Raw genomic sequence first — 25,032 nt, 5'->3', positions numbered from 1 at the left:
CTATTAAACAGAAATTTTTGAAGAGTTTATTGTTCACTTTGGGGTGGAAGGCAAACTGGATTTTACAAATTCCAATGGCCACACCCACAGCAGGTGTCAAACAGCACAGCAACACTGAAGCAAGTGCCGCCACGCTGATTTACACCAGCTGAGACTCTGGGCCCTAAACAGCTTCTGGTTTCAAACTGAGATTTGCAGACCAGCACATTCTGAATCAGACTATCTAGGTATAAAAATATTGGCTGTCCCAAAGTAGTAAGGTTTAAAAAGCACTTAGTGTGCATTCAAAGTAAATATTTTTTTATTTTAAAATAGGTCATGCATTTTGTATAATGGATTTAAAATGCAAAAATAAAATACACGTACAATAATGCACACACAGGTACCATGGGTCACTTAATCTCATCAAAAAAATCCACATTTAAATATGACGGGCAAACGTCTGCTATCAGATCGTGACTCCAGTTAGGGATGGGAAAAGCTTTTAGAGTTCAAGGTTCTGCAAACCTCTCCAACTGTTGCTTTTTTAATTGCCAATTTATCTGACTTTGCACATTTTTCCTTGTAATTTAAATCCATTACTCCTTGCCTCACACAAGTTGATTCAATGCTTTAAAATACATTTAACGAGTTAAAGGGAAACCTGTGCTAACAACCTATGGCTAAAGTGCTCATCTACAAGGGGAAATTTGGTAGCATAACTATACGACTGGAGTCATACTCCCTGCATGGATGCTCTTGTTCCAGGATAAGAATGCCTTTTCTGGTTTAATTTATACTGATTTGCAAGTAGTATAATTATTCCAGTTTAGTTATGCTTATAAATGTCCCTGAGAACAGAAAAACCTTCTCTGCAAGAAGAAAAAGGCTAACACAAGTGAATGGACTATATATGATATTCCATTAGCATTTTTCTTTCACCACATCTGTTTGTTTATATTCTACATGTTTGGGAAGCAGCACTGTCCAACGGATAGGGCACTTGTCCAAAAGAACTAGCTTCCCTTCCTGTCCATTGCTTTGACTTGCTGTGTGAAATTGACCAAGTCACTAAACTGCCTTGTGCCTCAGTTTCCCCACCCATAAAATGGTGATAATACCCACCTTTGGAAAGCAGCTTTTCTTTGAGGCAAAGTATTGCAATAGAGGCAAAGTATTATGGATTTTATCATTAAATACTAGTTTGATAAGTTCCATTTGTTTTTCCTCCACCTCTGATCCATCTTTCACTTTGTCTGAAGTTAGATTAAATAAATTCACGCATCCCCAACCCCAATATTCTAGCTCTCTCCCCTCCCTCTACCACCCCCCTAAATGTGTAGAACTCTCACTCCTGCCAGTAGTTACAGCAGTTCTGCACATGTAGGAACAGCAGAATATCAGAGTTGAGAGCCATTGTGTGGATCTAATCAATATTCCCCATGGACAGATGAGGAAGGAAGAATAGAAGTATTTAAATATTAGCATTTGAATCAGAGCATGGGGGAGACAAGACAGCTTCATGGACAATTTAGCAACTAAAGAGTTTAGACAACTCTTAATTTTGTAGCGGGTGCATAAATTCCATGATACCTTACACATCCCTAAAATAGAGCTGGGAGCAAAATTTCACCCTGATATATTAATGGAATAGAACAGGCCAATGGTCTACATCAGGGGTCATCAACCTTTCAGAAGTTGTGTGCCGAGTCTTCAATTATTCACTGTAATTTAAGGTTTTGCGTGCCACTAATACTTTTACATTTACAAGGTCCGGATGGAACCCCAAACTGGCAGTGAGCTGAGTGGGCTGGCAGCCAGGACCCCGGCTGGCAGGGGCCGGTGGATGGAACCCCAGACCAGCAGCAGAGGGGGCCTGTGGAGAGAACCCCAGACCGTCAGCGGGCTGAGCTGCTCAACTCACTGCCAGTCTGGGGTTCCGTCTGCCAGTCCCTGCCAGCCAGGGTCCCGGCCACCGGCCCCTGCCAGCCAGGGTCCCAGCCACTGGCCCTGCTCAGCCGCTGTTGGCCTGGGGTTCCGTTCATCCAGGCAGGCAGTGGGCTGAGCTGGGCCAGTGTAGAGAACCTCAGGCCGGCAGCAGAGTGCCACTGAAAATCAGCTCATGTGCCGCCTCTGGCATGCGTGCCATAGGTTGCCGACCCCTGGTCTACATTTTAAAAGCCCTTAAAAGTACATTTACAGACAGGTCATTATTGATCTGACCTCAAAGACATACAGTATATGCACTTTTCAGTCTGGAGTATTAGATTAAAAATAATGTCTACATTTAACACTGTGATGGGCTAAAAGAAAGTAAACAACTCAAACGATCTACTGAAACACTATTATAGGAGTTTCTTTACAAAAGGAAGACAGTTCCACTGTGAAGCTGAAAATCCAGTCAGGCATTCTGCTTTTCACTCCTCCACTGTACCTTGAGAGGGTAAGGGGCTTCTAAATGTGCGGGTTCATGGATTTGACTATTTCTGGATACCAGCTTTAGCTCCAAGCTTCCTTACTTTTGGGTGATGGTTGAGTCAGACCCACACCATCACCATTGCTTTAACATAGGTTTTGTTTGTTTGATTGATTAGCCAACAGGCTGGAGCTGATTGCAATTTTTTTTAAAGTGCCCGTAGCCACATAGTGATATCACATGCATCTGCCTGAGGCACCAGAAGGTACTCTGCTCCTGAAAGGAGCAGCAAAATGAATGGCCAAGTATCTCCATGGTAACAGCAGTGCATGCCAGGAAATTGAGCCATGAAGGGGCAGAATTGCATTATGCCAGAAATAAGTCTCCATAACAACAATGGAGCAATGACAAGGAAAAGGAAGTATCAATCCATAACTGCACTGGGCCATATAGAAAAGGTGGTTGCTCAGATAGGATGCTACTTGTCTACTTCGATTTTAAAGGCTATTTGAATTAGACGTGATGCATAATTGGTTACATACAATAAATTTATCACACACACACAGAACATACTGGGTACTTTACGAGATGCCATAGAGAGCATACAGTCTAAATACATACGGACAGCTAGTTAGGCCAGTGTGGTTTCTAAACAAGGCACTTTAGTACCACAAGAGAAAAAAACAGAAGAAACATGAGTCAATGCCATAAACAATAATCACATATTCAGGGATTTCATTTTAAGAGACAATTTGAGATTATATGCTCGAGTATCAGGCAATATTACTGAATACTGTCTAGGCTATGCTGCCTTTTGTCTTTGCTGATAGCTTGTGACAACAGAAAAGGTAGGTAGTTTAAAAAGAAAATGTAGGTCTCTCTGAAAGTGGGTTTATCCACCTAATGGGCACACACTAGTATATAGTCCACCACCTAATGGTCCAATAACTGAGGTATCCCCAAAAACAATCTACTATGTGGGTGGGTGTTTAAAGAGAAAGATGAAACACCTTGGTAAGGTGAGAACAGGCAATTCTTTAAATGTTCTTTGCTATTCTTGTGGCATAGCATTGCCACTTATTAAGACTTCACCTGCATCGTGGTCTTTCAGGTATGTTAGATGACAGGTCACCTTTTTTAATATCTCTATATGCACAATTTGTAAAGATTACCAAAATACAGAAAGAAGTGAGCTGGAGCACCTTGAGAGGAGTGTGGGCTGCACATTGACCTGGGAAAACTCTCCACATCGCTGAGGAGAACTCAGTAAGAACCAAATCAGGAAACGTCTCCATAGAATCCATCCCAGCTTTTAACACTGGACTCAGGATGAGCAGTGACAGGACTTTGGGATGCTAACCTGCAAATCCTTATTCCTGACCACTGATGTCACTGGGTGAAATCCTAGCCTAATTGACAAAATTCCCATTTACTTTATTGACTTCAGAAGGAGCCAGAACTTCACCCACTGATAATGTGTGAGCAAGTTAGCACTATGTGCAGGAGTAAGGGAGTGTAGATGCTAGTTCTTGGTTTGTACTGGGTAAGATTCCCAGGCTATGTAGTGAAGTTACCCTTAAACATGATGATCAAAACACTATATGTCCACACTTTGAGCTGGAGATGTAAATTCAGTTCAAGCAGACATATCTGCACTAGTTGTGATTGAGTTAGTACTCTAAAAGGAGAGAGTAGATGTGGCAACACAAACAGCAGGAGGGGCTAGCTGCCCCGAGTACCTACCAGTCGGCTACACTTGAAATTTCAAAGTGCTGCCTTATAAGTTAGCAGTTCGCTCTCTCTCTCTTTCACAGTACATTAATAGCTCATTATGGATAGTTAAGAATTGCTGCAGGCATTCAATTTAGCTAACCCATCCACACTTTTGCAAGTACTGATTACTTGTGTGATACTTGCAATTCAATCAGTGTGATCAACTATTCCTTATCTGTTCATCTAATACAATTTCATATTAGTATTCTTTATTTTTACAGCAGGATTTTAAGCATGATTCTGGGATGTATTGTATCTTTTACCCCAAAGATCTTACAATTTAATTGCCAGATTCTGCAAAGGTTTACACACGTTTAACGTCACAAATGCAAGTTGTCTCCAAGTCAGTAAGACTACTTGCATGTATAAAGTTAATGAGTGTGTAACTCTTTGTGGGACTGGATATTAATTTGAGACCTGAAACAATGAGTCAAGGTAACAGACTCCTGAGATGAGTCAGATGAAAGAAAGTATCAGAGGGGTAGCCGTGTTAGTCTGGATCTGTAAAAGCAGCAAAGAATCCTGTGGCACCTTATAGACTAACAGACGTTTTGGAGCATGAGCTTTCGTGAGTGAATACCCACTTCCTCAGATGCATGTAATGGAAATTTCCAGGGGCAGGTATATATATGCTAGCAAACAAGCTAGAGATAACGAGGTCAGTTCAATCAGGGAGGGTGAGGCCCTGTTCTAGCAGTTGAGGTGTGAAAACCAAGAGAGGAGAAACTGGTTCTGTAATTGGCAAGCCATTCACAGTCTTTGTTCAATCCTGAGCTGATGGTGTCAAATTTGCAGATGAACTGAAGCTCAGCAGTTTCTCTTTGAAGTCTGGTCCTGAAGTTTTTTTGCTGCAGGATGGCCACCTTAAGGTCTGCTATAGTGTGGCCAGGGAGGTTGAAGTGCTCTCCTACAGGTTTTTGTATATTGCCATTCCTAATGTCTGATTTGTGTCCATTTATCCTTTTCCGTAGAGACTGTCCAGTTTGGCCGATGTACATAGCAGAGGGGCATTGCTGGCATATGATGGCATATATTACATTGGTGGATGTGCAGGTGAATGAACCAGTGATGGTGTGGCTGATCTGGTTAGGTCCTGTTATGGTGTCGCTGGTGTAGATATGTGGGCAGAGTTGGCATCGAGGTTTGTTGCATGGATTGGTTCCTGAGCTAGAGTTATTATGGTGCAGTGTGCAGTTACTAGTGAGAATATGTTTCAGGTTGGCAGGTTGTCTGTGGGCAAGGACTGGCCTGCCACCCAAGGCCTGTGAAAGTGTGGGATCACTGTCCAGGATGGGTTGTAGATCCTTGATGATGCGTTGGAGGGGTTTTAGCTGGGGGCTGTATGTGATGGCCAGTGGAGTCCTGTTGGTTTCTTTCTTGGGTTTGTCTTGCAGTAGGAAGCTTCTGGGTACACGTCTGGCACGATCTGTTTCCTTATTTCCTCGTGCGGGTATTGTAGTTTTGAGAATGCTTGCTGGAGATTTTGTAGGTGTTGGTCTCTGTCTGAGGGGTTAGAGCAGATGCGGTTGTACCTCAGTGCTTGGCTGTAGACAATGGATCATGTGATGTGCCCGGGATGGAAGCTGGAGGCATGAAGGTAGGCATAGCGGTCGGTAGGTTTTCGATATAGGGTGGTGTTAATGTGACCATCACTTATTTGCACTGTGGTGTCAAGAAAGTGGACCTCCCGTGTAGATTGGTCCAGGCTGAGGTTGATGGTGGGGTGGAAGCTGTTGAAATCGTGGTGGAATTTTTCCAGAGTCTCCTTCCCATGGGTCCAGATGATGAAGATGTCATCAATGTAGCGTAGGTAGAGAAGGGGCGTGAGTGGACGAGAGCTGAGGAAGCGTTGTTCCAGGTCGGCCATAAAGATATTGGCATATTGTGGGGCCATGCGGGTGCCCATAGCAGTGCCACTGATCTGGAGATATATATTGTCATCACATTTGAAATAGTTGTGTGTAAGTATAAAGGCACAGAGCTCAGCAGCCAGTTGTGCTGTGGCATCATCAGTGATAGTGTTCCTGACAGCTTGTATTCCATCTGTGTGTGGGATGTTTGTGTAGAGAGCCTCTACATCCATGGTTGGCTAGGATGGTGTTTTCTGGGAGGTCACCAATGTATTGTAGTTTCCTCAGGAAATCAGTGGTATCACGGAGATAGCTGGGAGTGCTGGTGGCATAGGGTCTGAGTAGAGAGTCCATATATCCAGACAGTCCTTCAGTGAGAGTGCCAATGCCCGAGATGATGGGGCGTCCAGGATTTCCGGGTTTGTGGATCTTGGGTAGTAGATAGAATAACCCTGGTCGGGGCTCTAGGGGTATGTTGATTTCTTCCGGTGTTAGTGTAGGGAGTGTCCTGAGTAGATGCTGTAGTTTCTTAGTGTATTCTTCAGTGGGATCTGAGGGAAGTGGCCTGTAGAATTTGGTATTGGAGAGTGCCTCCTTTTGGTAGTCAGACCTGTTCATGATGACAACGGCACCTCCTTTATCAGCCTCTTTGATGATAATGTCAGGGTGGTTTCTGAGGCTGTGGATGGCATTGCGTTCTGCACGACTAGGTTGTGAGGCAAGCGATGTTGTTGTTCCACGATTTCTGCCTGTGCACGCCGGCGGAAGCATTCAATGTATAGGTCCAGGCTGTCATTTCGACCCTCAGGAGGAGTCCATGTGGATGGAAAGAACAGATGAAAGAACAGACATAGCTAAAATATCAGAAGTCACTCATGACTTTGGGTGCTTCACTTTTTGGGCACCCAACTCGAGACTTCTTTTAAAAGGGACTTGATTTTCAGAAAGTTCTGAGCTCCCACTGTATGAAAATCAGGCCATTTTAAAGAAACTGCAGAAAGGAATGAATGTCTAGTGGTTAAAGCACTAGCCTGGGACCTTGAAGGTCCCAAGTTAAGTTCCAGCTGCACCAGACAATTTATGTGACCATCATTAAGTTATGTGCCTCAGTTTCCCATCTGTAAGATGGGGATAAATAGTACTTCCCTACCTCACAAGGATGTTGTGAAGCTAAATGCATTCAAAATATTGTGAGAGGCCCAGATAATGGGAACCAAATGAGTACCTAAGACAGATCATCTGAGAAATTCATGCTACTTTTTTATTTATTTTACTTTCTTGGTCAAATACAATATATCAGAACACCAGCAGTGATCTAGCAATGGTGATATGCACTGAGAATCAGGGAATATATTTTAGGGCCCATTCCTGCAAAGTGCTGTCCTGGGTACCATGGAAATGAATAGAAGTTGAGTTCACTGTGCATCTTTGAGGAACAGGCTGTTAGGGAGGTTGCTAAGCACCAAGCTTTTCAGTGTGGGCACTTGTTTCTAGGATATATTTTGGTAAACAACTTTAAAGTCAACACTAAAAATTACAGTCTGAGTGCTTTTTTCTCTTTTATCCAGTGTACCTTCTTGACTGTACTAGTCCATTTAGATGGCAAGGCAGGCAAACAGCCTTCTTCTGCCGCCTGTTTCCACAGCTCAATTATTAGTGCTTTAGCAGTGCTAATTAGCATTCTTCAGAGCTAGATCTCTTTGAGTGACAGGTAACCATGGAGAGTCACAATCCTGTAGGTGATCACCAAGAGTCTGACTTTTCTTTTTAATTAAAAATCAGAAATGCCTTAAACAAAGATAACCTAATTCACTGATATATGCTATTATCCTAGGGTTGCCAAGCTGGTAAGAATAACATTAGCATTTAAAAAATGAAACAATTTCTAAATGAAAAGACTACACTAGGGTAATATGAGGGAGAGCAGGCTTATTGTCTGCAGCGAGAGAATATACCTATAATTATGGTACAAAAAGGCTAAATGGTATATACTTCTCGAGGGCGTTGGTATGGAGACAAAAAACAGGGCCTTTTCCTTGATATGTGATGGAACCACCCCAATTTACTTTAGTTTTTTAATAAGCTTTTTAAAAAAGATTACAAAGGATGTTATTCAACTAGAAATCCCCTAGACCAGTCATTGTGCTAGAATCAAGATAATTATATTGGAATATAATATCCCATCTAGTTTTAGCTAGTATGTGATTCAAGAATTAGAAATTTAATGGGCCAGATCAACATTTGGATCTTAATATTGCTGCTTGAGCCAATCCCCGCAAACGGAGCCAGGCTATCAACTGGTGTGAATGGTGTAGATCAATTGAAGACAATTTACACCAGCTGATAATCTGGCTCCATTTGCAGGGATGGGCTCAAGCAGCAAAATTCAGATCCAAATGTTGAACTCAGGTTATACTAACTAGGGTTTTGGTGCTTGCCCAACTTGGTATCCGTTCCATCAGCACACAAGTGGTGAACTTGTCCTTGGCAAGAGCTGACCAAGAAAAATTATACATCGTCTTGGAAAACATTTACAAACTCCTGTTGAATCATGTTATGAAGATTCTGTGTCACACATTAATGGCATTGGGTCACAAGACAAGAATTATTCCAATGAAGGAGTGACAGACTACTCCCCTATATTCACACCCTAGATCAGTGGTCACCGACTGGTCGATCCTAGAGGATCTCCCAGTCAATTGCCATCTCCAGTGGCACAGCAGGGCTGCCGCTAAGACAGGCTCCCTGCCTGCCCCGCCCCCACTCCACTCCTGCATGCTACTCTTGCCTGCAAGTACTGTTCCCGCAGCTCCCATTGGCCAGGAATGGGGAGCTGTGGCCAATGGGAGCTGCAAGGGTGGTGCTTGCAGAGAGGGGCAGTGCACGGAGCCATGTGCCTAAGGCCCCTTCCAGGAGCAGTGTGGGGCCGAGGTAGGCAGGGGGCCTGCCTTAGTGGTAAGTGCTGCCTGGAGGGAGACTGCACCCCAAACCCCAACCCTGAGCACCCTTTCAGAGCCAGCACCCTGTACCCCCTCCTGCACCCCAACACTCTGCCCCAGCCCGGAGCCCCCACCCAGAGCCCACGCCCTGTTTCTCTTCCTGCACCCCAGTACTGTGCCCCAGTCCAGAGCCCTCTTCTGTACCCCAACCCCCGGCCCCAGGCTCAGCCCAGAGCCCCCTCCCACAGTGTGAACCCCTCTGCTCCAGCCCAGAGCTTACACCCCCTCCTGAACCCCAACCCCCTACCCCAGCCCAGTGAAAGTGAGTGAGGGTGGTGGAAAGCGAGTAATGGGAGGATGGGGTGAATGGGGTGGGGCTTTGGGGAAGGGGCAGAGCCTTGGGGAAGGGGCAGAGTAGATCCTGGGTTGCCCTTAATTTCAAAAAGTGATCTTGGGCATAAAAAGGTTGGGAGACCACTACGCTAGACACTATTGTAATAATCTTTGTACAAAGTATGTTTTGTGAAGTATCATTTAAAAACTCATAATTTGCTGGTCATTGTCCTGGTGAAATATATGTGACAACACTGTATGTAAAGTTATAAGATATCCCTATATGGTGTTATTAACATATTTCCAAACCCCACCGCCCTGCCCAAGAAGAAGTTGGCAAACAGATCTGTCCTAACAAAGGAATGGGTGCTCTGCTTAGTCTGCATCTAAGCCAAGGGTCAGCAACCTTTCAGAAGTGGTGTGCCAAGGCTTCATTTATTCACTCTGATTTAAAGTTTTGCGTGTCGATAATACATTTTAACATTTTTAGAAGGTCTCTTTCTATAAGTCTATAATTTATAAGTAAACTATTGTTGTATGTAAAGTAAATAAGGTTTTTAAAATGTTTAAGAAGCTTAATTTAAAATTAAATTAAAATGCAGAGCCCCCCAGATTGCTGGCCAGGACCCAGGCAGAGTGAGTGCCACTGAAAATCAGCTTGCGTGCTGCCTTTGGCATGCATGCCATAGGTTGCCTACCCCTGATCTAAGCTGTAAACAGAGTCACCAAGTTGGAAGGGATACAAAAAAAAGCTGAAACAGGTGAGAAAAAAAGAGCAAGGAATATCCTTGCACATAGACACTTTTTCTCCTAATGCTCAGCTGGAAATGTTTTTCCAGAGAGGGACTGGAAAGTATAAAAAGGGAGGACAAACGTCCCATAGTGCCCCCTCTCTCTCCCACTGCACCAATGCAACAAAGGAAGCACTTGTTGGACTCTGTGGGAGAGGTCTTGACCTACAGGGTTTGGTCAGTAAGACTGCTGAAAGCATGTGATGAGAAACTTTTATTGAGTCTGATAGATTAAGTTAGGTAATAATAAATGTCTTATCTTTACATTTTTTGCAACCATTTCTGACCTTTATGCCTCATTATTTGTACTCAAAATCTCTCTTTGTAGTTAATAAACTTGTTTTACTGTTTTATCTAATACAATGTGTTTAAACTGAAGTGTCTGAATAACTATTTGAGATAATAAACTGGCAAATTATTCTCTTTAAGGAATAACAGACTTAAAATATTTTGTCCTTCCAGGAGAGGCCTGGACATATATTTCTGGGGGGAAATGTGGTAGTGAGCATGTGTTGGGGTTACTCTGCAGCATAACCAGGCTGGTGAGAACCAAAATGTTTACATTATAGCTGGCAGGCTGCAGTTACACACAGACACTCAGGGTGTCTGGAAGGAGTCCAAGTGGGAGCTACTTCAGCGAGGCATTATAAGACACCCAAGTTGCAGGGTAGAGGTGACAGCTGCTCATTAGTCTGGATTGTACCCTGGTATGTCAGAGAGTGTCAGGAATTTTTCCTGTTAATAGGGGTCACCATTAAAAAAAATTACTGGCAGGTAAAATTATTGGTGTGCTAAACACCAAAAATTCACTTCTCTAGCATTTTCAAAGAATTCCTATACATAGTGCTTTATACCACAAGAACAATATCAGCACCCTCAAGCAATATAGTCCTCCCTAATGTGAATACAACCATATCAGTATGAAAGTGCTTATCCTGGTATAAATTATTCCCAAACAGAAAGAGAAATAAGCTATACTGGTTTAAGGCACCTTTATACCAGTATAACTGTCTCCACAGTAGGGGCTATACTGGTATAACTATTTCAGTAAAATAGTTGCATCTCTACAAGAACTGTATGTACTGGCTTATGCTGCTGAATATCAGGAATACTGCTCTAACAGGACAGATAGCAAGGTAACAACTTCTTAATGGTGACTATTCCATTTATTAACAGGAATTTTGAAGCATTAATAAAGAAATCAAAATGGGTAGCTACAGTTAGTAAGATGAGCGATAGTTACAGGCTTTTTTTCGCAGGTGTTTTAATCAAGTGCCATGGTGAAAAGACCCAAATTGATGACAGAATAGTTTTAAGACATGAAGTGACACTGGCTGGTATCCCAAATTACTTTTGTTTTTTCCATGTTAGTTTAAAGGACTAGATCTGAGTTTGTGCTATGGTTACAATGACCAGATCCAAACACAGCAGTTCCCGCACTATGGGCAGACATTTTAAATCCAACTTAACGCCCCACATATTTTACTTTCCAAGAGTGAGAAATTTCATAACTTCACAAGAATCAAGAACAGGTCTTGGATCACTACAGAGTTGTTGCTGAGCTCCTGCTTTTCATTAGCCTCTCATGCAGCTCAGGATTTAAGGAACGCCCAATCCTGCAACTCTTTATCCATGTGAGGTGTTTAAAAGTCCCAGTGAAGTTAATGACCCCCACCTTTAGTGAGGGGTTGCTGGATCAAGTTCTAATTTGACTACATTCAAGGTTCTTGAAAAAAACAGGTTTGATTCTTTGCCGCTGTCCCACACACAAATGGCCCAAATGTCAAATGTCTTGGCTTTTCCCCCCACAGAATCTGTGACTCTGGAAACAAATATAACCTATATGAGTATTCACTCATGTACTGCAAATGCTGTGAATTTTACTCAAACTGGAAAGCAAATGCTAAAACAACGGCTGGCTGCAATTAAACTCCATGTAGAATGACACAGAACCAACAGGTTTTGAGAGCACAGGACACAGTGTACCAGTTTTAAAACAGACTATTGGTAATATCTAATGTTTCTTTAAAAATCCCTGCTTTTACTACTAAGAGAAAACATCACCACTAGCTGTGGCTTGGTCTGTACCGGTGAAACAAGCCACACAGTATGCCACAAATCCTAAGTGCACCCCTAGAGGAAGATCTTCTGGGCAATGGAACTGGTGCAGCTGTACAGCGAGAGCACAATTGGTTTTGGCCACCCTCTAAGGTGTGGGAAGCCCAGTGCCCTGAGGGCTCCCTGAAGAGCAATATACAGAATTGTTTTAGAGGCAAGAGATGGCTTAGGAAGAGATGGGGCCAGAGGATCTAGACCGTGCAGATCCTCAAGTCTTTCCCCCCTCACTATGGAGAAAGTATTACAGCTGTTAAAGGTAACACTCACCAAAAAACCTTCAAAAACAGACTCCAAAGAGAGACTGCTGAACTTGAATTAATATGCAAATTAGATACAATTAACTTAGGTTTAAACAGAGACTGGGAATGGTTGGATCATTACACTAATTGAATTTATTTCGCCATGTTAAGTTCTCCTCACACCTTCTATGTGTCATCTTGATTATCACTACAAAGATTTTTTTTCTCCTGCTGCTGCTATCTCATCTCAGTTGACTGACCTCTTACAGTTGGCATGGCTACTTCCACCTTTTCATGTTCTCTGTATGTATAAATATCTTCTTTCTGTGTGTTCCATTCTATGCATCCAAAGAAGCGGGCTGTAGCCCACAAAAGTTTATGCTCAAATAAATTTGTTAGTCTCTAAGGTGCCAAAAGTACTCATGTTCTTTTTACTCACCATTAGGCAGGAGTAACCTCTGTGGAGCAGCTCCACTTCCACTCCATGTCCTCTGGGAAAGAAATTCCCTTGCCTGCGGATCTCCCCAGCACCCATTCAGATAGAAAATGGGTTTGGACCTAAGAGAATACAGAACCACAAATACTCCTGTCCCTACCTGAATAAAATCAAGGTCATACAACGGACAATCAGAAACAGAATGCCTGCATAATGCAATTAGCATCTTCTTATAAAGAAACAGTCCGATAATTCTTCCAAAGAATTAAACACCTTAATAATGGATTGTTTTTAATTAATGAAATTAAATGCAGAAACATCTACAGCTTTGCCATGCTGTTTACAATTATATCACAGTGGGGGCCAAATCCTGCTTGCTTTTCTCACATAAGTAATCCCCTTATCTTCTAGCAGAATTCAGTCCTTGAGCTTTCAGTCTCTGACCTGAAGATCATTCAACATCTTTTTTCAAGAATGCCTCTGTTTAGCAGTTTGCCACAGGTATTCTAAATAATTCAATATTTTGTCTCAGATCGTTTCTTAAGAAAACGATGAGGATGTTGTTTAAATGGGCGATACCCTGATCTGACAAAGTTTACAATCCATTCAGTCATGTCAAAATCACATTGCATTGTACACCGACAGAGCCTTGGAAATGCATTAGTGCATACCTATTTATAATCAGTAGAATTAAGCAAACCAAGGTTTCTGTTCTCTACAGCATGGATGAAAGAATTGATGCTAGATTTAGGGGAACGTCCATGTCTTGCTGGTTCTTCAGAGAATCAGAATTCTGTTCCTCTGCTACAGAAACAGAGAAACTCCTCTTTCCCTGTACCTATGTAACTCCCATGATGTGTATGCAGTTAACTCACAGTGCAAGTGCAAGAACTACAATGGAGATCCACACAGTGGATTGAAGAAGAGAGCTTTGTCCTGAGCTGGAGAAAGCCAACACCAAATCATGTTTTTTCTTTCTCTAATGTATTTTAAAAAAATATGAGAGTCCTTACTTTATTCTAATTCCAGCCAGGAACTGGAATTAGTTTAGAATACTCTTCTCTGCATATGAACAGCAAACTACTAATAAGCAGGCAGGCATAACAGTAAGGAACCAGATAGCCCACAGACATAACAAAACACTTGCCCATGTGTCATAAACAGATAGCTAAGGGTTAATGTCTCTTTCACCTGAAGCACCTGACCAGAGGACCAATCAGGAAACCGGATTTTTTCAACTTGGGTGGAGGGAATTGAGTGTCTGAGTCTTTTGTCTGTCTGCCTGCTTTCTCTGAGCTTTGGAGAAGCAGTTTCTACTTTCTAGTCTTCTGTTTCTAAGTGTAAGGACAAAGAGATGAGATAGTAAGTTATATGGTTTCTTTTCTTTGGTATTTGCATGAATATAAGTGCTGGAGTGCTTTGATTTGTATTCTTTCTTGAATAAGGCTGTTTATTCAATATTCTTTTAAGCAATTGACCCTGTATTGTATCATCTTAATACAGAGAGAACATTTGTATGTATTTTTCTTTCTTTTTATATAAAGCTTTCTTTTAAGACCTGTTGGAGTTTTTCTTTACTTCAGGGAAATTGAGTCTGTACTCACCAGGGAATTGGTGGGAGGAAGAAATCGGGGAGATCTGTGTGTTGGATTTGCTAGCCTGATTTTGCATTCCCTCTGGGGGAATAGGAAAGTACTATTTGTTTCCAGGATTGGGAACAGAGAGGGGGAGTCACTCTGTGTAGTTTCACAGAGCTTGTGTCTGTGTATCTCTCCAGGAGCACCTGGAGGGGGGAAGGGAAAAAGGATTATTTCCCTTTGTTGTGAGACTCAAGGGATTTGGGTCTTGGGGTCCCCAGGGAAGGTTTTTCAGAGGGACCAGAGTGCCCCAAAACACACTAATTTTTTGGGTGGTGGCAGCAAGTACCAGGTCCAAGCTGGTAACTAAGCTTGGAGGTTTTCATGCTAACCCCCATATTTTGGACGCTAAGGTCCAAATCTGGGACTAAGGTTATGACATGGTGTAGCAGTGGTGGGATATAGACAGAATCCAGAAGCCAGTAGGAATATTATATTTTTCTTTTCTCTGCTAAGGGCTTTTTAGCAGAGAGAAACAGTTTGGTTTTAAAAAGGAACCAAAGAGAATTTTTTTTTTCTGCTCTCTCTGGCAGTTTGTGGCTTGCATGTTAAGCGAGAAGCCATTAAGAGACTGTTAAGGGTCTTTTGTCACACAACAGCCCTCCCATTAGGAGGCAAGTACCAGCACTATAGGCATGCAAATAAAGTGGTTTTTCTGGTTTCCTTTCATTGAACATTAGCTAGAGAGAGAAAGGGAAAAAAGCATTGTTGCTAGGCAGACTTCAGGAGGCAACAGAGAGCCTGCAGTTCAGAAGATAAACACCGGAGGGCACCCCAACACAAGAAAACAGGAATCATGACTTCTAAGGCAAAAATTGAGGCCAAAGAGCAATTCAAAGAAGCTGAACACAGGCGACAGATGGAGATGAAAGAAAGAGAAGAACAGATCAGAGAGGCAGCCTACCAAAGAGAACAGGCAGCCTACCAAAGAGAACAGGCAGCCAAAGAGGCAGCACACAAAAGAAAACTAGAAGAAGAAGAGGTAGCCTACCGAAGGAAACAAGCAGAAGAAGAGTTGGCCCACAGAAGGAAGCAAGAAGAAGAGGAGGCGGCCCACCACCGAGAAATGGAAAAACAACAAAAAGAAATGGAAAAACAACAAAAAGAGAATGAAAAGAAGGAAAAACAGAGAAAACATGAACTGGAGTTGGCAAAAGCTGGGCTGCCTGTGCCAGCCAACCCTAACAACCCGGCGCCAATTATTGCTCCACAGCACAGGAAATTTCCCACCTACAAGGCAGGGGATGACACCGAGGCTTTCTTGGAAAATTTTGAAAGAGCCTGTCTTGGGTACAACATCCCCGAAGACCAGTACATGGTAGAATTGAGGTCACAGCTCAGTGGACCTTTAGCAGAGGTGGCAGCTGAAATGCCTAAGCAGCAAATGAATGACTATAAACTTTTTCAAACCAAGGCCAGATACAGAATGGGGATAACCCCAGATCATGCCCGTCGGCGCTTCAGAACCCAAAAGTGGAAACCAGAGGTGTCATTTCCCAAACACGCCTACTACATTGCAAAAAACTATGAGGCCTGGATAACAGGAAACAACGTTCAAACCTTGGAAGAACTGCACCTCCTCATACAAATGGAGCAGTTCTTGGATGGTGTTCCTGAAGACATCACACGGTACATACAAGATGGAAATCCCAAAGATATCGCTGAGGCGGGGGAGATTGGAGCCAAATGGATGGAACTGGCAGAAAGCAAGAAAGCTACTGTCAAGGGGAACGATTACCCCAGGGGGCACACAGACCATAAACCCTACAACCGAGGACAGCCAAAGACCCCACATACCACCCAAGTAAAGCCACAGACACCCTACCCTTCCACCTCACCAGTTTCCAGTAACTCACCTCGGCCCAGTGACCCATCAGATGGAAGATGCTTTAAGTGTAATGAACTGGGACATATCAAGGCCAACTGTCCAAAGAACACCATGCGAGTGCAATTCATTACACCACCATCACACCAAAGATCCCCAGGCCCGGATGCCTCTCAAATACCCTTGGAGCGAAGGGAAAATTTGAGAGTGGGCGGAAAGAAGGTTACTGCGTGGAGAGACACGGGGGCACAAGTGTCAGCTATCCACCAATCCTTCGTTGACCCCAAATTCATCAACCCAAAGGCCAAAGTTACAATTTACCCCTTCATGTCACAAGCTGTAGACTTGCCTACAGCTCAACTGTCTGTCCAGTACAAAGGCTGGTCAGGAATGTGGACTTTTGCAGTCTATGACAATTATCCTATCCCTATGCTACTGGGGGAAGACTTGGCCAACCAGGTGAGGCGGGCCAAGAGAGTGGGAATGGTTACACGTAGCCAAACCAGGCACGCTTCCAGACCCATTCCTGTTCCTGAGCCGTCCACAGACACCCCGTCTGGGTTACCAGAGACCCAGACAGAGGTAATGGACCCGGATTCCATGCCTACCACTGAAACAGCCACAGCATCTCCAGTCCCAGGCCCGGAACTGGAACAGCAACCAGCACCAGCAAGTGCAAACCCATCTTCAAACTCAACGCCAGTGGGCGCCAGAGAGCCACAACTGGCAGAAGCAACAGACAGCCATACCCAAAAGGCTCAGCCAGAGCCTGAAATACCCTCAGGTGCACCAGCGGAGAGCGGTTCACCAGCAACGGAAACAACCCCATCACCTACATCGCTTCCAGAGGGACCAAGCCCAAGTCCACAGTCTGAGGAAGAACTGGTGACCCCAGCCTCAAGGGAACAGTTCCAGACTGAGCAGGAAGCAGATGACAGCCTTCAGAAAGCATGGGCGGCGGCACGGAGCACCCCACCGCCTCTCAGCTCTTCTAATCGATCCCGGTTTGTTATAGACCAAGGACTTTTATACAAGGAAATTCTTTCTGGTGGACACCGGGAAGAATGGCAGCCGCAAAAACAGTTGGTGGTTCCAACTAAGTACCGGGGGAAGCTCTTAAGCTTAGCCCATGATCATCCCAGTGGCCATGCTGGGGTGAACAGAACCAAGGACTGGTTGGGGAAGTCCTTCCACTGGGAGGGGATGGGCAAGGATGTTGCCAAGTATGTCCGGTCTTGTGAGGTATGCCAAAGAGTGGGAAAGCCTCAAGACCAGGTCAAGGCCCCTCTCCAGCCACTCCCCATAATTTAGGTCCCATTTCAGCGAGTAGCTGTGGATATTCTGGGCCCTTTCCCAAAAAAGACGCCCAGAGGAAAGCAGTACGTACTGACTTTAGTGGACTTTGCTACCCGATGGCCAGAAGCAGTCGCTCTAGGCAACACCAGGGCTAACACTGTGTGCCTGGCCCTAACAGACATCTTTGCCAGGGTAGGTTGGCCCTCCGACATCCTTACAGATTCAGGGTCTAATTTCCTGGCAGGGACCATGGAAAAACTGTGGGAAACTCATGGGGTGAATCACTTGGTTGCCACCCCGTACCACCATCAAACCAATGGCCTGGTGGAAAGGTTCAATGGAACTTTGGGGGCCATGATACGAAAATTCATCAACGAATTCTCCAATAATTGGGACCTAGTGTTGCAGCAGTTGCTGTTTGCCTACAGGGCTGTACCACATCCCAGTTTAGGGTTTTCACCATTTGAACTTGTGTATGGTCACGAGGTTAAGGGGCCATTACAGTTGGTGAAGCAGCAATGGGAGGGGTTTACGCCTTCTCCAGGAACTAACATTCTGGACTTTGTAAGCAACCTACAAAGCACCCTCCGACACTCTTTAGCCCTTGCTAGAGAGAACCTACAGGATGCTCAAGAAGAGCAAAAGGCCTGGTATGACAGACATGCCAGAGATCGGTCCTTCAAGGTAGGAGACCAGGTTATGGTCTTGAAGGCGCAACAGGCCCATAAGATGGAAGCATCATGGGAAGGGCCATTCACGGTCCAAGAGCGCCTGGGAGCTGTAAACTACCTCATAGCATTTCCCAATTCCTCACTAAAGCCTAAAGTGTCCCATGTTAATTCTCTCAAGCCTTTCTATTCCAGAGACTTACAGGTTTGTCAGTTTACAGTCCAGGGAGATGACGCTGAGTGGCCTGACGGTGTCTACTACGACGGGAAAAAAGACGGTGGCGTGGAAGAGGTGAACCTCTCAACCACCCTGGAACGTCTGCAGCGGCGACAAATCAAGGAGCTGTGCACTAGCTTCGCCCCATTGTTCTCAGCCACCCCAGGACGGACTGAACGGGCATACCACTCCATTGATACAGGTAATGCTCACCCAATCAGAACCCCACCCTACCGGGTGTCTCCTCATGCCCAAGCTGCTATAGAACGGGAGATCCACAACATGCTACAGATGGGTATAATCCGCTCATCTACCAGTGCATGGGCATCTCCAGTGGTTCTGGTACCCAAACCAGATGGGGAAATACGCTTTTGCGTGGACTACCGTAAGCTAAATGCTGTAACTCGTCCGGACAACTATCCAATGCCACGTACCGATGAGCTATTGGAAAAGTTGGGACGTGCCCAGTTCATCTCTACAATAGACTTAACCAAGGGGTACTGGCAAGTACCGCTAGATGAACCTGCCAAGGAGAGGTCAGCATTCGTCACCCATGCGGGGGTGTATGAATTCAATGTCCTTCCTTTCGGCCTTCGAAATGCACCCGCCACCTTCCAGAGGCTGGTAGATGGTCTACTAGCTGGACTGGGAGAATTTGCAGTTGCCTACCTCGATGATGTGGCCATTTTTTCAGACTCCTGGCCCGAACACCTACTACACCTGGAAAAGGTCTTTGAGCGCATCAGGCAGGCAGAACTAACTGTTAAGGCCAAAAAGTGTCACACAGGACAAAACAGAGTGACTTACCTGGGGCACCAGGTGGGTCGAGGAACCATAAACCCCCTACAGGCCAAGGTGGATGCTATCCAAAAGTGGCCTGTCCCACGGTCCAAGAAGCAGGTCCAATCCTTCTTAGGCTTGGCCGGATACTACAGGCGATTTGTACCACACTACAGCCAAATCGCTGCCCCACTGACCGACCTGACCAAAAAGACCCAGCCAAATGCAGTTAAGTGGACTGATGAGTGTCAAAAGGCCTTTACCCAACTTAAGGCAACGCTCATATCTGACCCTGTGCTCAGGGCCCCGGACTTTGACAAGCCATTCCTAGTAACCACGGATGCATCTGAGCGTGGTATAGGAGCAGTGCTCATGCAGGAAGCAACAGATCACAACTTCCATCCTGTCGTGTTTCTCAGCAAGAAACTGTCTGAGAGGGAAAGTCACTGGTCAGTCAGTGAAAAGGAATGCTATGCCATTGTGTACGCCCTGGAAAAGCTACGCCCATATGTTTGGGGACGGCGGTTCCAACTACAAACTGACCATGCTGCACTAAAGTGGCTTCATACTGCCAAGGGGAACAACAAGAAACTTCTTCGTTGGAGTTTAGCTCTCCAAGATTTTGATTTTGAAATTCAACACATCACAGGAGCTTCTAATAAAGTTGCTGATGCACTCTCCCGTGAGAGTTTCCCAGAATTCAGTAGTTAAAAAGTGTTCTTAAAATGTAGAAGTCTGTTAGTTATATACTTAGTAGTATATGTAAAGGTGCATGTGTTGTATTAATCTGTTTATTTTAAAGTTCTAGAAGGAAATCGCCGCCAGTGAGCTTCCCCACTGTCTGCAATTTGGGGGGCGTGTCATAAACAGATAGCTAAGGGTTAATGTCTCTTTCACCTGAAGCACCTGACCAGAGGACCAATCAGGAAACCGGATTTTTTCAACTTTGGGTGGAGGGAATTGAGTGTCTGAGTCTTTTGTCTGTCTGCCTGCTTTCTCTGAGCTTTGGAGAAGCAGTTTCTACTTTCTAGTCTTCTGTTTCTAAGTGTAAGGACAAAGAGATCAGATAGTAAGTTATATGGTTTCTTTTCTTTGGTATTTGCATGAATATAAGTGCTGGAGTGCTTTGATTTGTATTCTTTTTTGAATAAGGCTGTTTATTCAATATTCTTTTAAGCAATTGACCCTGTATTGTATCATCTTAATACAGAGAGAACATTTGTATGTATTTTTCTTTCTTTTTATATAAAGCTTTCTTTAAGACCTGTTGGAGTTTTTCTTTACTTCAGGGAAATTGAGTCTGTACTCACCAGGGAATTGGTGGGAGGAAGAAATCGGGGAGATCTGTGTGTTGGATTTGCTAGCCTGATTTTGCATTCCCTCTGGGGGAATAGGAAAGTACTATTTGTTTCCAGGATTGGGAACAGAGAGGGGGAGTCACTCTGTGTAGTTTCACAGAGCTTGTGTCTGTGTATCTCTCCAGGAGCACCTGGAGGGGGGAAGGGAAAAAGGATTATTTCCCTTTGTTGTGAGACTCAAGGGATTTGGGTCTTGGGGTCCCCAGGGAAGGTTTTTCAGAGGGACCAGAGTGCCCCAAAACACTCTAATTTTTTGGGTGGTGGCAGCAAGTACCAGGTCCAAGCTGGTAACTAAGCTTGGAGGTTTTCATGCTAACCCCCATATTATGGACGCTAAGGTCCAAATCTGGGACTAAGGTTATGACACCATGTTCTTCTCATTTGCTTATACAGGTCTTAGACACAAAATCTCTCCTTACTTGAAACTGGAGATGTCTGCTGTGAGCTGCTTATGGCCATTCTAAGTTATCAGTTCTAGTGTCTAGAAGGTTTCCCAAACAAATAACTGACTGGAATACAATTACTTCCAACTTGAAGCAGGGCTACTCATGGTTCATGCAGTCCTTTGCCTCCATGTGCTCCTTACCACAGGCCAATCTGCAGTAGCTGTTTTAAGGGTGCAGAAAATCTTCCTCCTCTGTGTGTGTAGTATCTATATAAACACACACAAAATCCAAGGTAAGCATGCATGCACAAAAATAAATCTTGGGTTGGATCGCAGTTTCACTTATTCCTAGGACAGTCATCATCTCAGTTACACTTTGATGTGAATTCTGAAAGCTTGCCTAGACTTCTCATGGATGCCTTGAAAGCATCTTGCAAATATACTGCCAAGTGTCTTACAGAAACAGGAATAGACATTGGATCTCTCTCCATATCAAGTAGTGATTCCTATAAAGTCTGATGGTTTTCTTCAGTTAAGTACTCCAGGCATTCTGGAAGCTTATGAGAACATCTTGAGTCTACAAAACTCAGCTGAAGCTCCAGCAGAAACAGAGTGATAAGATTTCTGGCATTTCCTTCTATTCAGCCAGAAATTGTTCTTATAGTTTTTTATGGTACCATGGCATTTCTGTTTCCAGTCCCAATCAGAATCAAGAAGTTCACCAATGTATGATGACAAAGCTGTAATGGGAAACTACAGTTGTAATGTCCCAACTTATTGGAGTCTTTAAAGTTCAGCTCTAGTTAGATGAGAGCATTCTGAGAATTTTCAGGATGATTCTTGTATTACATGAACTATATCATCTACTCTTCCGGAAAAGTCTTTTAGAATGTAATAGCTAATACTGCCTTTCTATTTATTTTTTTAACTATCCTCCATAAGCCTTCAACTAGAGTTTGTTGGCCAAATTCTGCCCTCATAGTTGTGCATTTCTAGTGAAACTGAAGGAGTTGCATGGTTGCCCCAGAAAGCAGAATCAGGCCCTACTTGTCAGACATGAAAATGCAAAAACTCAAAGAAAATTCACTACTGTTTTCAATTGTGCTGATTGCCAGTTCATAGTTTTATCACCTCTCGACTCAGATTGGAAGAAACAAAGTCATTTAGTGTCTAAACATTGAAATCATTACATAATTTGTTACTACACTAGCTCGGGCTCAACATGATGCATTATTTAGTACTACTTAGACACAAAGCATGTGCTATCCCTGTTACCTGCTGTGCATACCTACAAAGGTGACTTAACATGATGCAGTCACTTGAATTGCCACAAGGATGCTCTGTGAGCAAATCCCAAGAACACCAAGCACATTTTGAACTCTTTGTTTTAACTAGTGGGGAAAGGAAAAAAAAATCAGCGAAGTCTTTTCTCCTTATTTTTAATGAGCAGCATAGAGGAGACTAACTATCATAATTAGTCTTTCTTAGCATTAATCATTTAATCTACTTGCAACCTGAGGCACTTCAGTTTCTCCTGTGAACATCTATGTACCACAGACTATAATGTCAGCACCCTACTGACAGTTCCTCCCGGTTTTATTCAGTATGAGAATCCACCATTCTGCTGTCATTTTGAAAACCATGTTCATATATATCACAATGATCCTTTGTCTAAAGTATTAAACATCATCTAATGGATCATGAATAGGATACCTTAGCTCAGAACCACTAGCTATTTTAATATCCTTCAAGGCAGTAAACAGGGAATGCAAAATGTTACGATCCTGTCACAACCCTAGTAATGGGTAGGGGATGAGAGATTTAACAATTTTATATTTGTGTGCATTTACCAGCAAAAGAAAGAAAGAAGCCATGCAACTGTGCTTTTTTGCCAACAACAGGTACTTTATATAGTGACAAACATGCTGGGAAACTGGTCTGTATTTAATTCAAGGAAATCCAACATGAGGCAAATGCAGAAACGATGCAGACAACTATTTGACAGGAGTAAAATTTGAATTTTTTTCATTTTTTAAAAAACTTTATTTGATTCCCCCCCCAAAAAAACATTGCCACCATTTTTTTTTAATCAGCCTAGTGTTTTCCATTTTTAATTTGGAAACCATGTCCACCAACAATAGTTAAAAGATGAACACTTGGGAAATCCTAGAATAGAGATATGCCCTCTAGATTAGGTTCTTTTCCACTCTCCAAGCATGACCACATTTCTTTTGAAGGATCTCATATGGATCACAAGTTGCCAGGCATGTGTGTACACCAGGTCTACTGTAAAATATACAAAACCACATTTCAGACGCTTTGATTATGTTCTGTCTTTCCCTGTCTGGATAACTTTTCAGAAGCTGACAGAGCCTTTACAATTTAATTGGTGTTGACACCTTTTGAAGCAATGCCTTGAGGCGCTGAGGATCATTGTCTACTTTTTTCTGTTTTTTCCAGCTGCCTCCACTTGGCTACCTTGCAGCCTGTGGTGCTACGTTGGCCCCTGCATTTTTCATTCATGTTAGTACTTGTACTGGGTCCTATTACAAGAGCCCTTGTTAAATGCCCAGCAGGCAGCATTGAAAAGATATTTTGACTATCTGGGATTTGAAGGCCTCTAGCAATAATGGAAAATAAACTCTAAATACAAAAGTATCCCAGTAGCAGTGAGTGTTGATGTAACCAAGGAATCATGCCAGCGACTTCAGAACCAAGGTACTTACTGTCTGTGCACTGGTTATTATGTCCTGGTAATTGAATTGTGTCTCTGACTTTGCTTTCTTAGAATTTGCCAACTATCATTTTCCATATCACTTTTCACCCTATGTAAACTCCATCCTCCTCCTTTTAGACCCTCTAATACTGCTTGATAATCCATGTGGAATACAGAGCCAGAGCCCCACTCCAGGGAAGAAATTTTAGACTGATATTTCCAAAGCTACTGAGGAACTTGGACAGGCAATTCTGGCTAAGTGTCCAGATGCCTTAGGTGGCTTTGGAGGCATCTCAAGGCTGAGTGTTTCAGTCCTGAAAACATCCCTTTCTTATGCTTAAGAGACTTGTTTAACTGCCACATTAGTGAACTTAACTTAAAGAGTTGTATTGCCAATGAAATATTTTTCTCCCTACCTGCAGATCCAATTCCTTAAAAGGTCATGGTTTTAATGGTAACTTGAACCCTTATGCTGTCCATGAAGAAGGGCCAATGTAGCTGTAGCCATGTTGGCCCCAGGATATTAGAGAGATAAGGTGAGTGACCTATTATCTTTCATTCGACCAACATCTGTTGGTGAGAAAGAGACAAGCTAAATGATCTATTCCACCTTGCATTTTGCTCTGACACTCGGAATATATTTCCCAGACCTGAAGAACAGCCCTCTGTGGCTCAAAAGCTTGTCTCTATCTCAGCAACAGAAGTTGGTGCAATAAAAGATACTACTTCACCACCTTATCTCATGAAGAAGCAAGAAAGAGAAAAAATTTACAGCATAATTTCAGCAGCAGGTAGGGTCATTCAGTCCTGGGCTCTGCCTTGTCCACACAACACTAACTAAAGGAGCAGATAAATACTACCACCATGTGAACCATCTTTAACTTCAATAGAAGCTTTTAATGAGGATGTCATTGTGCTTGACCAATATTAGCTAATCAAGCCTCACAGAAGTCCTGTAATTTAGGTGAAGGAGGATAGCTTCACTGACCACTAAACTGCAGCTAGCTCTGGAGAGGAACACAGCAGTTTTTTAACAACTCAGTATCTTACACCACAGTAAGGCAGCAAGTCAACAATAGCCTACCCAATAAAAGTACAAGGGGAATTTTAGTGAGGCAAACTATAATTTCCAAATTCAAATCTGGCCAGAACATTAAGGCTGATAATACTCTTTACACTTAAGAGCGGAATAAGATCTCTTATACTGTCACAACATAAGTTTATCTAAAAAACAAAACATGTACCCTCTACCACAGTACTGGAGCTTTGGTTCGAC

Source organism: Gopherus flavomarginatus, chromosome 7 (assembly GCF_025201925.1).
Source record: "Gopherus flavomarginatus isolate rGopFla2 chromosome 7, rGopFla2.mat.asm, whole genome shotgun sequence".
Taxonomy (NCBI): domain Eukaryota; kingdom Metazoa; phylum Chordata; order Testudines; family Testudinidae; genus Gopherus; species Gopherus flavomarginatus.
Note: the sequence above shows the minus strand (reverse complement) of the source record.